This window comes from Bison bison, unplaced genomic scaffold (genome assembly GCF_000754665.1).
Source record: "Bison bison bison isolate TAMUID 2011002044 unplaced genomic scaffold, Bison_UMD1.0 scf7180017864034, whole genome shotgun sequence".
Classification (NCBI taxonomy): Eukaryota; Metazoa; Chordata; class Mammalia; order Artiodactyla; family Bovidae; genus Bison; species Bison bison.
The window spans coordinates 8,840,244-8,852,569 of record NW_011494606.1 but is presented as its reverse complement, the minus strand read 5'-3'; positions in this window follow the sequence as shown (position 1 = coordinate 8,852,569).

Sequence of the window (12,326 nt, the reverse complement as noted above, 5' to 3'; positions counted from 1 at the left end):
TGGGGTATTAAAGTCTTCCACTAAGTGGTCATGTATAGATGTGAGAGTTGGACTGTGAAGAAGGCTGAGTGCCGAAGAATTGATGCTTTTAAACTGTGGTGTTGGAGAAGACTCTTGAGAGTCCCTCGGACTGCAAGGAGATCCAACCAGTCCATTCTGAAGGAGATCAGCCGTGGGTGTTCTTTGGAAGGAATGATGCTAAAGCTGAAACTCCAGTACTTTGGCCACCTCATGCAAAGAGTTGACTCATTGGAGAAGACTTTGATGCTGGGAGGGATTGGGGGCAGGAGGAGAAGGGGACGACAGAGGATGAGATGGCTGGATGGCATCACTGACTCGATGGACGTGAGTCTGAGTGAACTCCGGGAGTTGGTGATGGACAGGGAGGCCTGGTGTGCTGTGATTCATGGGGTTGCAGAGAGTCGGACACGACTGAGCGACTGAATTGAACTGAACTATTATTGTGTTACTGTTAATTTCCCCTTTCATACTTGTTAGCATTTGCCTTACGTACTGAGGTGCTCCTATGTTTGGTGCATATATAATTGCTATATCTTCTTCTTGGATTGATCCCTTGATCATTATGTAGTATCCTTGTCTCTTATCATGGTCTTTATTTCAAAGTCTATTTTATCTGATATGGGTATTGCTACTCCTGCTTTTTTTTGGTCTCTAATTGCGTGAAATATCCTTTTCCAGCCCTTCACTTTCAGTCTGTATGTGTCCCTGGGTTTGAGGTGGGTCTCTTGTAGACAACATATATAGGGGTCTTGTTTTTGTATCCATTCAGCCAATCTTTGTCTTTTGGTTGGAGCATTTAACCCATTTACATTTAAGGTAATTATTGATAAGTATGATCCCATTGTTGTTTTGGGTTCATTTTTATAAACCTTTTCTGTGTTTCCTGTCTAGAGAAGATCTTTTAGCATTTGTTGAAGAGCTGGTTTGGTGGTGCTGAATTCTCTCAACTTTTGCTTGTCTGTAAAGCTTTTGACTGCTCCTTCATATCTGAATTCTGAATGAGATCCTTGCTGGGTAGAATAATCTTGGTTGTAGGTTTTTCTCTTTCATCACTTTAAGTATGTCCTGCCATTCCCTTCTGGCCTGAAAAGTTTCTACTGAAAGATCAACTGTTAGCCTTGTGTTATTTGTTGCTTTTCCCTTGCTGCTTTTAATATTTGCTCTTTGTGTTTGATCTTTGTTAGTTTGATTAATATGTGTCTTGGGATGTTTCACCTTGGGTTTATCCTGTTTGGGACTCTCTGTGTTTCTTGGACTTGGGTGGCTATTGCCCTCCCCGTTTTAGGGAAGTTTTCAACTGTTATCTCCTCAAGTATTTTCTCACGCCCTTTCTTGTTGTCTTCTTCTGGGACTCCTATGATTCGAATGTTGGGGCATTTTACATTGTCCCAGGGGTCTCTGAGGTTGTCCTCATTTCTTTTCTTTTCTTTTTTCTATTTTCCTCTCTGCTTCATTTATTTCCACCATTCTATCTTCCACCTCACTTATCCTCTCTTCTGCCTCAGTTATTCTACTGTTGGTTCCCTCCAGAGTGCTTCTGGTCTCAGTTCTTGAATTATTCATTATTGATTGACTCTTCTTTATTTCTCCTAGGTCCTTGTTAAACATTTCTTACATCTTCTCAATCCTTGTCTCTAGTCTATTTTTCTGTAACTCCATTTTGTTTTCAAGATTTTGGATCATCTTTACTATCATTATTCTGAATTCTTTTTCAGGTAGACATCCTATCTCCTCCTCTTTGGTTTGGTTTGGTGTGTTTTTATCATGTTCCTTCACCTGCTGAATATTTCCCTGCCTTTTCATTTTGTTTAGATTGCTGTGTTTGGGGTGCCCTTTCTGCAGGCTGGAAGTTCATGGCTCCTTTTAACTGTGGAGTCTGTTCCCTGTGCATGGGCTTGGACTGGTGGCTTGTCAAGGTTTCCTGGTTGGGGGAGCTTGCGTCTATGTTCTGGTGGGTAGAGCTGAATTTCTTCTCTCTGGAGTGCAATGAAGTGTTCAGTGGTGAGTTTTGGGGTGTCTATGGGTTTGGCATGGCTTTGGACAGCCCATCTTGTAATGATCAGGGTTGTGTTCCTGTTTTCTGGAGAATTAGTGTGGTGTATCTTGCGCTGGAACTTGTTGGCTCTTGGGTGGAGCTTGGTTTCAGGATAAGTATGGAGACTTTTGCGTGAGCTCTTGTCTATTAATGTTCCTGGAATCAGGAGTTCTCTGATGTTCTAAAGTTTTGGAGTTAAGCTTCCTGCCTCTGACTTTCAGTCCTCTTACAGTAGCCTCAGGACTTCTCCATCCATACCACACAGAAGATAAAACCCCTAGATTAATGGTGAAGCAATTCTCTGCAGCCAGGAACACCCAGAGAGATTCAGAGAGTTATGTAGAGAAGAGAGAGGGAGGAAGGAGATAGAGGTGACTTGGAGGAGGAAAGGGAGAGTCAAAAAGGGAGACAGCAATCAAGCCAGTAATCAAATCCCTAAGTGAAAATGGGTACTGAAGATTAGATTCATAAAGGTGATAGAAAATATCAAAAAGCAAAGATTAAAAACCTAGACTAGAGGTTAGACTCTCAAAAATACATTATAAAAATACAGAACAAAATCAATCACAAAAATTAAAAAAAATATATATATATATATGGAATTTGTTTTTAAAACATAGGTTTTTTTTTTGAAAGGTAATAGAACGTCACCTACAATTATTTTGTGACCCTATGGGCTATAGCCTGCTAGACTCCTCTGTCTATGGGATTTCCCAGGCAAGAATACTGGAATGGGTTGTCATTTCCTCCTCCAGGGGATCTTCCTTACCTAGGGATCGAACCCACATCTCCTGCATTGGCAGGGAGATTCTTTACCACTAAACAACCTGGGAAGCCTATATATGTGTGTGTGTGTGTGTGTGTGTGTTTGTGAGAGAGAGAGAGAGAGAGAAAGAAAGAGAGAGATAAAGGGATAATCAGTAAGGAAAAACTGGATTGGTTAGGAGGTATTTCAGGTCAGTCAGGAAAAGCTGAATTGTTTAATAATATTGGACATTTGATCAATCACCTAGAAAGAAAAAATTGGATCTCTTGGAACAAGTTCAAGGTTGATCAAAGTTTGAAACATAAATCTGTAAAAGAAAAGCCATAAAAGAAAAAAAAAACTCATAAATTTCACCATATAAAAAATTTAAATGTGTGCACAAAACCTGAAATACTCTAAACAAAGGTAAAGTCAAGTGGGAATAATGTGTAACAAGGGTTTAACCATGATTCCAGTTAGGGGTCTTGAACTGTCTTAGTTCAAGCGTCCTCCCATCTATGCAGATGCTGTGAGGGGCTGCCTACATTATTGGCTTTCAGAATTCCACCCTGGGTTCTTGGGCACACAAGTGTTATGATAGGGAAATGTACACAGCCAGGGACCAAGCAAAGCCTTGGGATCAGTGCTAGCATCATCACCCTTGCCTGATGATCACTTTTCCACTATAGGATATGATGCTGTGAGGTAGGTGCCCCTGGAAGCACAGGGCACCTGGTAGAGATGATGTGAGGTGATGGTAGTGAGTCTGCAGGCACTGACAGAGAATTCAGGCAACTTCTGAGTGCTGACACAGTATCCCTTAATGTGGTACCTCCTGGGTCCAACTTAACTCTTTCCTTCCTAGGCAGCAGGTCCTCTCCTTTCTTAGGACACTTCTGGGGGTTAACTCTCAGCTCCCATAGCCCACATGCAGCTCATACCATCTCCTCTCCACATTATCCAATGTCTATAATCTTTTAAGATTTTCTGGAAAACCTCTTTCCCTCTTGCTCTGTCGATATAACAGTATATTAGACAAAATATAATGGAGAATGAGGTCCACATTCCTAAAAGGCACCCTTATTGGAAGTGTGGAAAGAATTTGCTCTTCGTCTTTCCATTGCAAGAAAAAGACGGGGGAAAGAACAATAATTTTTTATTTTTAATCCATAAATTTTTATTATGTACAAAGCAATCCAATATCCGGCCACAAATATTTACATACAGTTGATATACCAAAGGAGATTTTCCTTAACCTGTAAATTAGAAAAAAAGATTTCCTTAACCTATTAAATATAGGAAAAGATATGCAACACATTCAAAATTAGGTAAATGCATATGAAAGGAATAAGCCATTTTTTCCTCTATTATTAACAAAAACAAAACTTTTGATAATACTTGGCATTGATGAGGATGTAAAGGAAAAGCTATTATCATACATACCTTTTGTAGAATTGCAAACTTGTAGGAACTACTTGTAAAATAATTTGGCCATATATATCTAAATTTAGAATTTCAGCCACTAGACCATTCAGGTATGACCTAAATCAAATCCCTTATGATTATACAATGTAAGTGAGAAATAGATTTAAGGGCCTAGATCTGATAGAGTGCCTGATGAACTATGGACGGAGGTTTGTAACACTGTACAGGAGACAGGGATCAAGACCATTCCCATAGAAAAGAAATGCAAAAAAGCAAAATGGCTGTCTGGGGAGGCCTTACAAATAGCTGTGAAAAGAAGAGAAGCGAAAAGCAAAGGAGAAAAGGAAAGATATAAACATCTGAATGCAGAGTTCCAAAGAATAGCAAGAAGAGAAAAGAAAGCCTTCTTCAGCGATCAATGCAAAGAAATAGAGGAAAATAACAGAATGGGAAAGACTAGGGATTTCTTCAAGAAAATCAGAGATACCAAAGGAACATTTCATGCAAAGATGGGTTCAATAAAGGACAGAAATGGTATGGACATAACAGAAGCAGAAGATACTAAGAAGAAGTGACAAGAATACACAGAAGAACTGTACAAAAAAGATCTTCATGACCAAGATAATCATGATGGTGTGATCACTCACCTAGAGCCAGACATCCTGGAATGTGAAGTCAAGTGGGCCTTAGGAAGCATCACTACAAACAAAGCTAGTGGAGGTGATGGAATTCCAGTTAAGCTATTTCAAATCCTGAAAGATGATGCTGTGAAAGTGCTGCACTCAAAATGTCAGCAAATTTGGAAAACTCAGCAGTGGCCACAGGACTAGAAAAGGTCAGTTTCCATTCCAATCCCAAAGAAAGGCAATGCCAAAGAATGCTCAAACTACTGCACGACTGCACTCATCTCACACACTAGTAAAGTAATGCTCAAAATTCTCCAAACCAGGCTTCAGCAATATGTGAACCGTGAACTTCCTGATGTTCAATCTGGTTTTAGAAAAGTCAGAGGAACCAGAGATCAAATTGCCGACATCCGCTGGATCATCGAAAAATAAGAGAGTTCCAGAAAAACATCTATTTCTGCTTTATTGACTATGCCAAAGCCTTTGACTGTGTGGATCACAATAAACTGTGGAAAATGCTGAAAGAGATGGGAATACCAGACCACCTGACCTGCCCCTTGAGAAACCTATATGCAGGTCAGGAAGCAACAGTTAGAACTGGACATGGAACAACAGACTGATTCCAAATAGGAAAAAGACTATGTCAAGGCTGTATATTGTCACCCTGCTTATTTAATTTATATGCAGAATGCATCATGAGAAATGCTGGGTTGGAGGAAGCACAAGCTGAAATCAAGAATGCTGGGAGAAATATAAATAACCTCAGATATGCAGATGACACTACCCTTATGGCAGAAAGTGAAGAGGAACTAAAGAGCCTCTTGATGAAAGTGAAAGTGGAGAGTGAAAAAGTTGGCTTAAAGCTCAACATTCAGCAAACGAAGATCATGGCATCTGGACCCATCACTTCATGGGAAATATATGGGGAAACAGTGGCTGACTTTATTTTGGGGGGCTCCAACATCACTGCAGATGGTAACTGCAGCCATGAAATTAAAAGACACTTACTCCTTGGAAGGAAAGTTATGACCAACATAGACAGCATATTAAAAGCAGAGACATCACTTTGTCAACAAAGGTCCGTCTAGTCAAGGTTATGGTTTTTCCAGTGGTCATGTATAGATGTGAGATTTGGACTATAAAGAAAGCTGAGTGCCAAAGAATTGATGCTTTGAACTGTGGTGTTGGAGAAGACTCTTGAGAGTCCCTTGGCCTGCAAGGAGATCCAACCAGTCCATTCTGAAGGAGATCAGCCCTGGGTGTTCTTTGGAAGGAATGATGCTAAAGCTGAAACTCCAGTACTTTGGCCACCTCAGGCAAAGAGTTGACTCATTGGAAAAGACTCTGATGCTGGGAGGTATTGGGGGCAGGAGGAGAAGGGGACGACAGAGGATGAGATGGCTGGGTGGCATCACTGACTTGGTGGACATGGGTTTGCGTGGACTCCAGGAGTTGGTGATGGAGAGGGAGGCCTGGCGTGCTGCGATTCATGGGGTCGCAAAGAGTTGGACACGACTGAGTGACAAACTGAACTGAACTGAGACCCTTGGATGAGCAATGTCATTTCTAAGAATGTAACCTACTCTTATTTTCATATTTGTGCAAAAACACATAAGCCTGGAAGGGCTTCCCTTGTGGGTCATCTGGTAAAGAATCTGCCTGCAATGTGGGAGACCTGGGTTCAATTCTTGGGTTGGGAAGATCCCCTGGAGAAGGGAAGGGCTACCTATTCCAGTATTCTGGCCTGGAGAATTCCATGGACTGTATAGTTCATGGGGTCCCAAAGAGTTGGACACGACTGAGCGACTTTCACTTACTTAGTCACACAAGTCTGGAAACCACCAAAATATCAGTCAATGAAATACTAGTTAAGTGATTTATGGACCATGTACAGGATAACGACCATGGAGTCATTCCAAAGAATACATGCTGTGATATCATATGATATTGCTTATGTGTAGTATCTTAAAAAATGATACAAATGAACTTATTTACAAAGTAGAAATAGAAAACAAACATGGATATCAATGGGGAACTGGGGAAGAATAAATTAGGAGTTTGAGATTCATATACACACAATATTATATATAAAATAAACAAGAAGAATCTACTGGATAGCACAGGGAACAACATTCATTATCTTGTACTTATCTTGTAATAATCTATAATGGAAAAGAATCTGAAAAAGAATACATATGTATATATATGCATATATACATGTGTATAATTGAGTCACTTTGCTGTGTATCTGAAAGTAACACAACTTTGTAAATCAACTATACTTCAATAAAAAAATATTCAAAAATTAAAAAGAAAAAGAATACATGAGCTCAACATGTATGGAAATGGAAGGATTCCCAAAATAAGTTCTAAGTGAAAGCATGCTCCCATTACATGTGTGTAGAATATTTCTGGGAGGATTGCTTCCCTCTTAGGAAAGGGAAACTTGTGATTGAAAGTTTAGTGTAGAAGACTTCTTTTTCTCTGATACCTTTTTAGTGTTCAAATATGTTAATTTTGTAGTTACTACTTTTCCAATGAAATAAAAAATTTTATTTTTTATAATCTTAAAGTTCATATCAAGATTTCTGATTGCAAGAGGGAAAATCAGTTATTATGAGTTTCCTGTCATGATACAGAATGAGAAACACTATATCATCAATGATGTACCAGCCAAGGGTGCCTGACTGGACTCTAATCAAGCCTTTAGATCCCACTTCCAATTTAGAGAAACTATAGATGATTAGGAACAAGGTGGAGAAGGCAATGGCAACCCACTCCAGTACTCTTGCCTGGAAAATCCCATGGGCGGAGGGGCCTGGTAGGCTGTAGTCCACGGGGTCTCACAGAGTCGGACACAACCGAAGCGACTTAGCAGCAGCAGCAGCAGGAACAAGGTAAATAATACCGCAAGGAAGCAATCAGGTGAATCATATATTCTACAGGACAGCTGGCCCAGTCCATTCCACAAGTCAGTGTATTGGGAAAGATGACGTGTATAAAGGGCTTCCCTGATGGCTCAGATGGTAAAGAATCTGCCTGCAGTACAGGAGACCCAGGTTTTTTCCCTGGAGAAGGGAATGGCAATCCACTCCAGTATTGTTGCCTGGAGAATCCCACAGACAGAGGAGCCTGGCCAGCTCTAGTCCATGGGGTCACAAAGAATTGGACACGACTGAGCAACTAACACACACACATGTACAAAACAAACCAATGCAATACAAAGTTCTGGATTGGATCCTAGATTTGACAAACATACTATAAAAGGCCTGTTAGGTACAAATTGGGTAAAATTTAATATGGACTGGGTATTAAGGAATCTGAATTAATTTTGTCCTTCCTTTTCAAAGATGCATATGACTTTTTTGATACATTCTAAAATATTAAATTACTATTTATAATTCACTTTAACTATTTTAACATATAGAAATGAGGAAGAGCGACACAGACATAGAGAACAGACTTTGGACACAGCAGGAGGAGACGGTGGGCTGAATCGAGAGCACAGCATTGACATATGTATACTAACGTGTGTAAGACAGAGAGCCAGTGGGAAGCTGCTGTGTGGGCACAGGGAGCTCAGCCCAGGGCTCTGTGACAACCTGGAGGGGTGGGATGGGGTGCCGGGTTGGGGGAAGGTTGAGGAGGGAGGAGACACATGTGTACTTGTGGCTGATTCATGATGTTTTATGGCAGAAGCCAACACAATATTGTAAAGCAATTATTCTCCAATTAAAAACAAATTTTAAAATTAGAAAAAAATGAGGCTTTTCCTCAAAAGCAAAATTCTTACAGGTTCTGACTTGGTACAGGGAAATTAAGAAAAGGTCATTGTAAAAAGTTAAAAATGATCAGTGAAACTAAGAACAACTGGTTTGAACCAGCTCTTTCCAGTTCCACAGCAGATGTTTACCTTACTGGGGAGTTACCAGGAACAGTAGATGGCCCTTGGATAAACCCTGCTGTGCTGTGTGTAGAATCAGCAATGCAGACCTGCAAATAGCTGGCATGGAAACAATCACAGAGGATCGAAGAGATGTGCTGAAGCTAAGAGGCAAAGTTCAGCTGGAAAAACAATTCGTGCTTTGCAGTGAACACAGCCAGAATTTTATACCCTTGAGCAAAATCGTAAGCAAAGTTAAGCAACTCCTTTTGGCTGTACAGCCTGCTGCCTTGAAGACGAGCAGATATTCTGTCTAATCAATAATGAAAATGCTGAAAAGAGTTTCAGAAGGGTGCAATTTTGCCTGACATCAGAGTTATTAGAGTCTTGAGCAAAGCAGATGGGGGCCTGCTGACTCGGACATTGCTGGCACTCTGACAATCACATTTCATTCCATTCTGATATTTGGTCAGAAGAGAAAGGAGAGAAGAGAGAGGGGGGAAATAAAAGTTGTATTTTTCATGATATGGATTCATATGAGCTGACCTTTTCAAAATACTGAAATTGGAGAAGCATCTTTCCATGTGATGGTGACTATTCACCTTGAAGATTCTGTGCTCCCATACCAGTTATATTCATTCATTCATTAACCCAACCACTCACTCATCCATTTGTTTCCCTAGTTTTCCTAGTACTTGACTTCTGATAGTTACTGCCGCCTGCTTCTATGTGCTTCTGTAGTACCCTATATTTATCGTGAATAAGTACAATGTAGTTTTAATACTCTCCTGATCATTCCTGTTTACTTGCCTGTCCCCACTAGAGGGAGCAGAGAAGATGTCTTCTTAATTGATGTATTCCCAGCACCTGACATATTGTAGAACTGAAAAAAGATATGTTAAATGAATGAATGAGTGGGCGAGTGAATGTACAAACCACGCTAGGGTCAAGGGATGCAAAGATGAGTAACTCTTTATGTTGCTTTGTTGAATTCTCTTCTCTGATAGCTCAGTTGGTAAAGAATTCGCCTGCAATGCAAGAGACCCTGGTTCGATTCCTGGGTCAGGAAGATCACTAGAGAGGGGATAGGCTACCCACTCCAGTATTCTTGGGCTTCCCTGGTGGCTCAGCTGGTAAAGAATTGGCCTGCAATGCAGGAGACCTGGGTTCAGTCCCTGGGTTGGGAAGATCCCCTGGAGAAGGGAAAGGCTACTCACTCTAGTATTCTGGCCTGGAGAATTATATTAGAACTATACAGTCTAATACAGAATTATTAGAACTATCCAGTCCATGGGGTCACAAAGAGTTGGACACGACTGAGCAACTTTCACTTCACTTCACTTTGCCAAAAATATTTTGAGGAACAAGTACATGATATATGACAGACCAGCATCAGATTGTGTTCATTTGAAGAAGCTGGTGTTGGAGAGACTGGTGCAAGAAAATAAGAGGTACTGGGGATTGGAACAGCACATTATACAAGAAGAATGGCTCAGGAAGCAACCCCAGGCAGGTTCTAGCTGGAGTAGTTAGAAGAAGTGTTAGGGTAGAGGGGGGAATTTGCACTCAGGACCATTATTAATGGGAAAAAACTTCACCTTTAAAAATGCATCGTTGCCATTTAAAATGTGGAAACCAGGGCTTCCCTGGTAGTCCAGTGGTTAGGAATCCACCTGCCAATAAAGGGGATACTGGTTCAATCCCTAATCTGGGAGGATCCCACATGACTAGGGACAACTAAGCCTATGTGCCACAACTCTGGAGCCCACGAGTCTTGACCACTGAGCCCATGGGCCACGACTACTGCAGCCCGCCAACCTCCAGAGCCTGTGCTTGACAACAAGAGAAGCCACTGCAATGAGAAGCCTGCACACCCCTGCTGGAGAATAGCTCCTACTCCCTGCAACTAGAGAAAGCCCATGCACAGTAATGAAGACCCAGAGCACCCAAAAATAAATACATACATAGTTTTTAAAATGTGGAAACCATTTTGAAGTCTAAAAAAAAGTAAAGCCAACATAGCCATTTTAACTGTTTCTGGAGAAGATGAGTATGGAACACACGATTACAAACTACTTTTGGTAACTGCAAAATGATAAATCATACCTTTCTGTTTAGTAGATTAAGAAATATTGGTTCCGCATTCATGAAATGTGGGCTTCTTTCCATGCTGAAGAAGCCTTAAACATGGCTATGATGAACAGATATACCTATATTTTCTGACTTCAGGGGTAATAAATAATCCTTTTCACTCCCCTCTAAAAGTACTTGTTTCTCTTACCTACTTATTCATTCATTCTCTTCAATAAATATTTAGTAAGGCTGCTATGAGTCAGACACTGTTCTAGAAATTCACAGTGTGATTAACTGGCCTGGTTGGCCTGGGACAAACCCAGTTTTAGCACTGAAAGCCCTGTGTCCTGGGAAACCCCTCTCTCCTAGGCCAAAGTTGGTCCTCCTAGAGCCTGTATCAGTGAGGTGAGGTTGAAATTTTAGAGAGGCCCCTTACTCAAAAGGTTATTTTCAAGAAAAAACTTGGAGGAGATAAGGATGGCAACACAGGATATCTTGGAGAAGTCCAAAGAGGTCAAAGCCCAAGGAAGCCAGCTTGCCCCACATTTTCGAGGAACAGCCGAGGAACCAGGAGACACGATGAGAAAGTCACAGGAGCTGAGATCTGGAAGTTAGGAAAGTCTCATTATGTCAGGACTTGGCAGTCTTAACAAAGATCTTGGCTTTTACTCTGAATCATATGAGAGGACACAGAAGAGTTTTGAACCAAGAGAGGACGGGATTACTTTGGTTGCTGCATTGAGAATAAACCACAAAGATGTCAGAGCGAGGAAAGAGAGGTATAAGATTTAAACCATCTTTTTGAAAGTTCTGATTCCTCTTAGCTGTACCCACGGAAACTGAAGGAAAGATTTTTGCCCATCTAGGGGCTCAGTTTTATCTTTAAGAGAAAGAGATCAGGGGGAGGAGTCTTTACTCTTTCCTTCTCTAATCGTGATGGCTGATTCTCACTATTATAATGAGGGAAGCAGTTTTAAACATGATGAACATTAACAGTATTATCGAAATTGAAAGTCTCACAGTGGCACAAACTTATTGCCATGGAGTGTTGTTAAGGATGTGCGGTCTGGGGACAGACCACCTGAGTCTGAATCTCAGTTCTGCTGCATACTATCTGGCCTTGAACAAGCGGCTTAGCTTAGAGACATTCCTTGGAATGTTCTCTCATCTGTAGGAATAACAGCTGTACTTATAGAGTTACTGGGACAATTCAATGCGTTACGCCTGGAGCAGTATAAGTGCTCATTAATGTTATGCATTCTCATAATTATTAAGTCATCCAGCAACAGAGGCTCAGCTTTGAAACAGATGTGAGCTTTCAAAGATAGGGCTTGTGACTTACTAATCACCCATATTTAGCTCTGAGCACAACATTTGCTGAATGAATAAAAAACTGTTACTAAAGCATCATATTTTTAAAATTTATTTATTTTTAATTGGGAGATCATTGCTTCACAATGTTGTATTGGTTTCTGCCATACATCATCATGAATCAGCCATAGGTATACAAATGTCCCC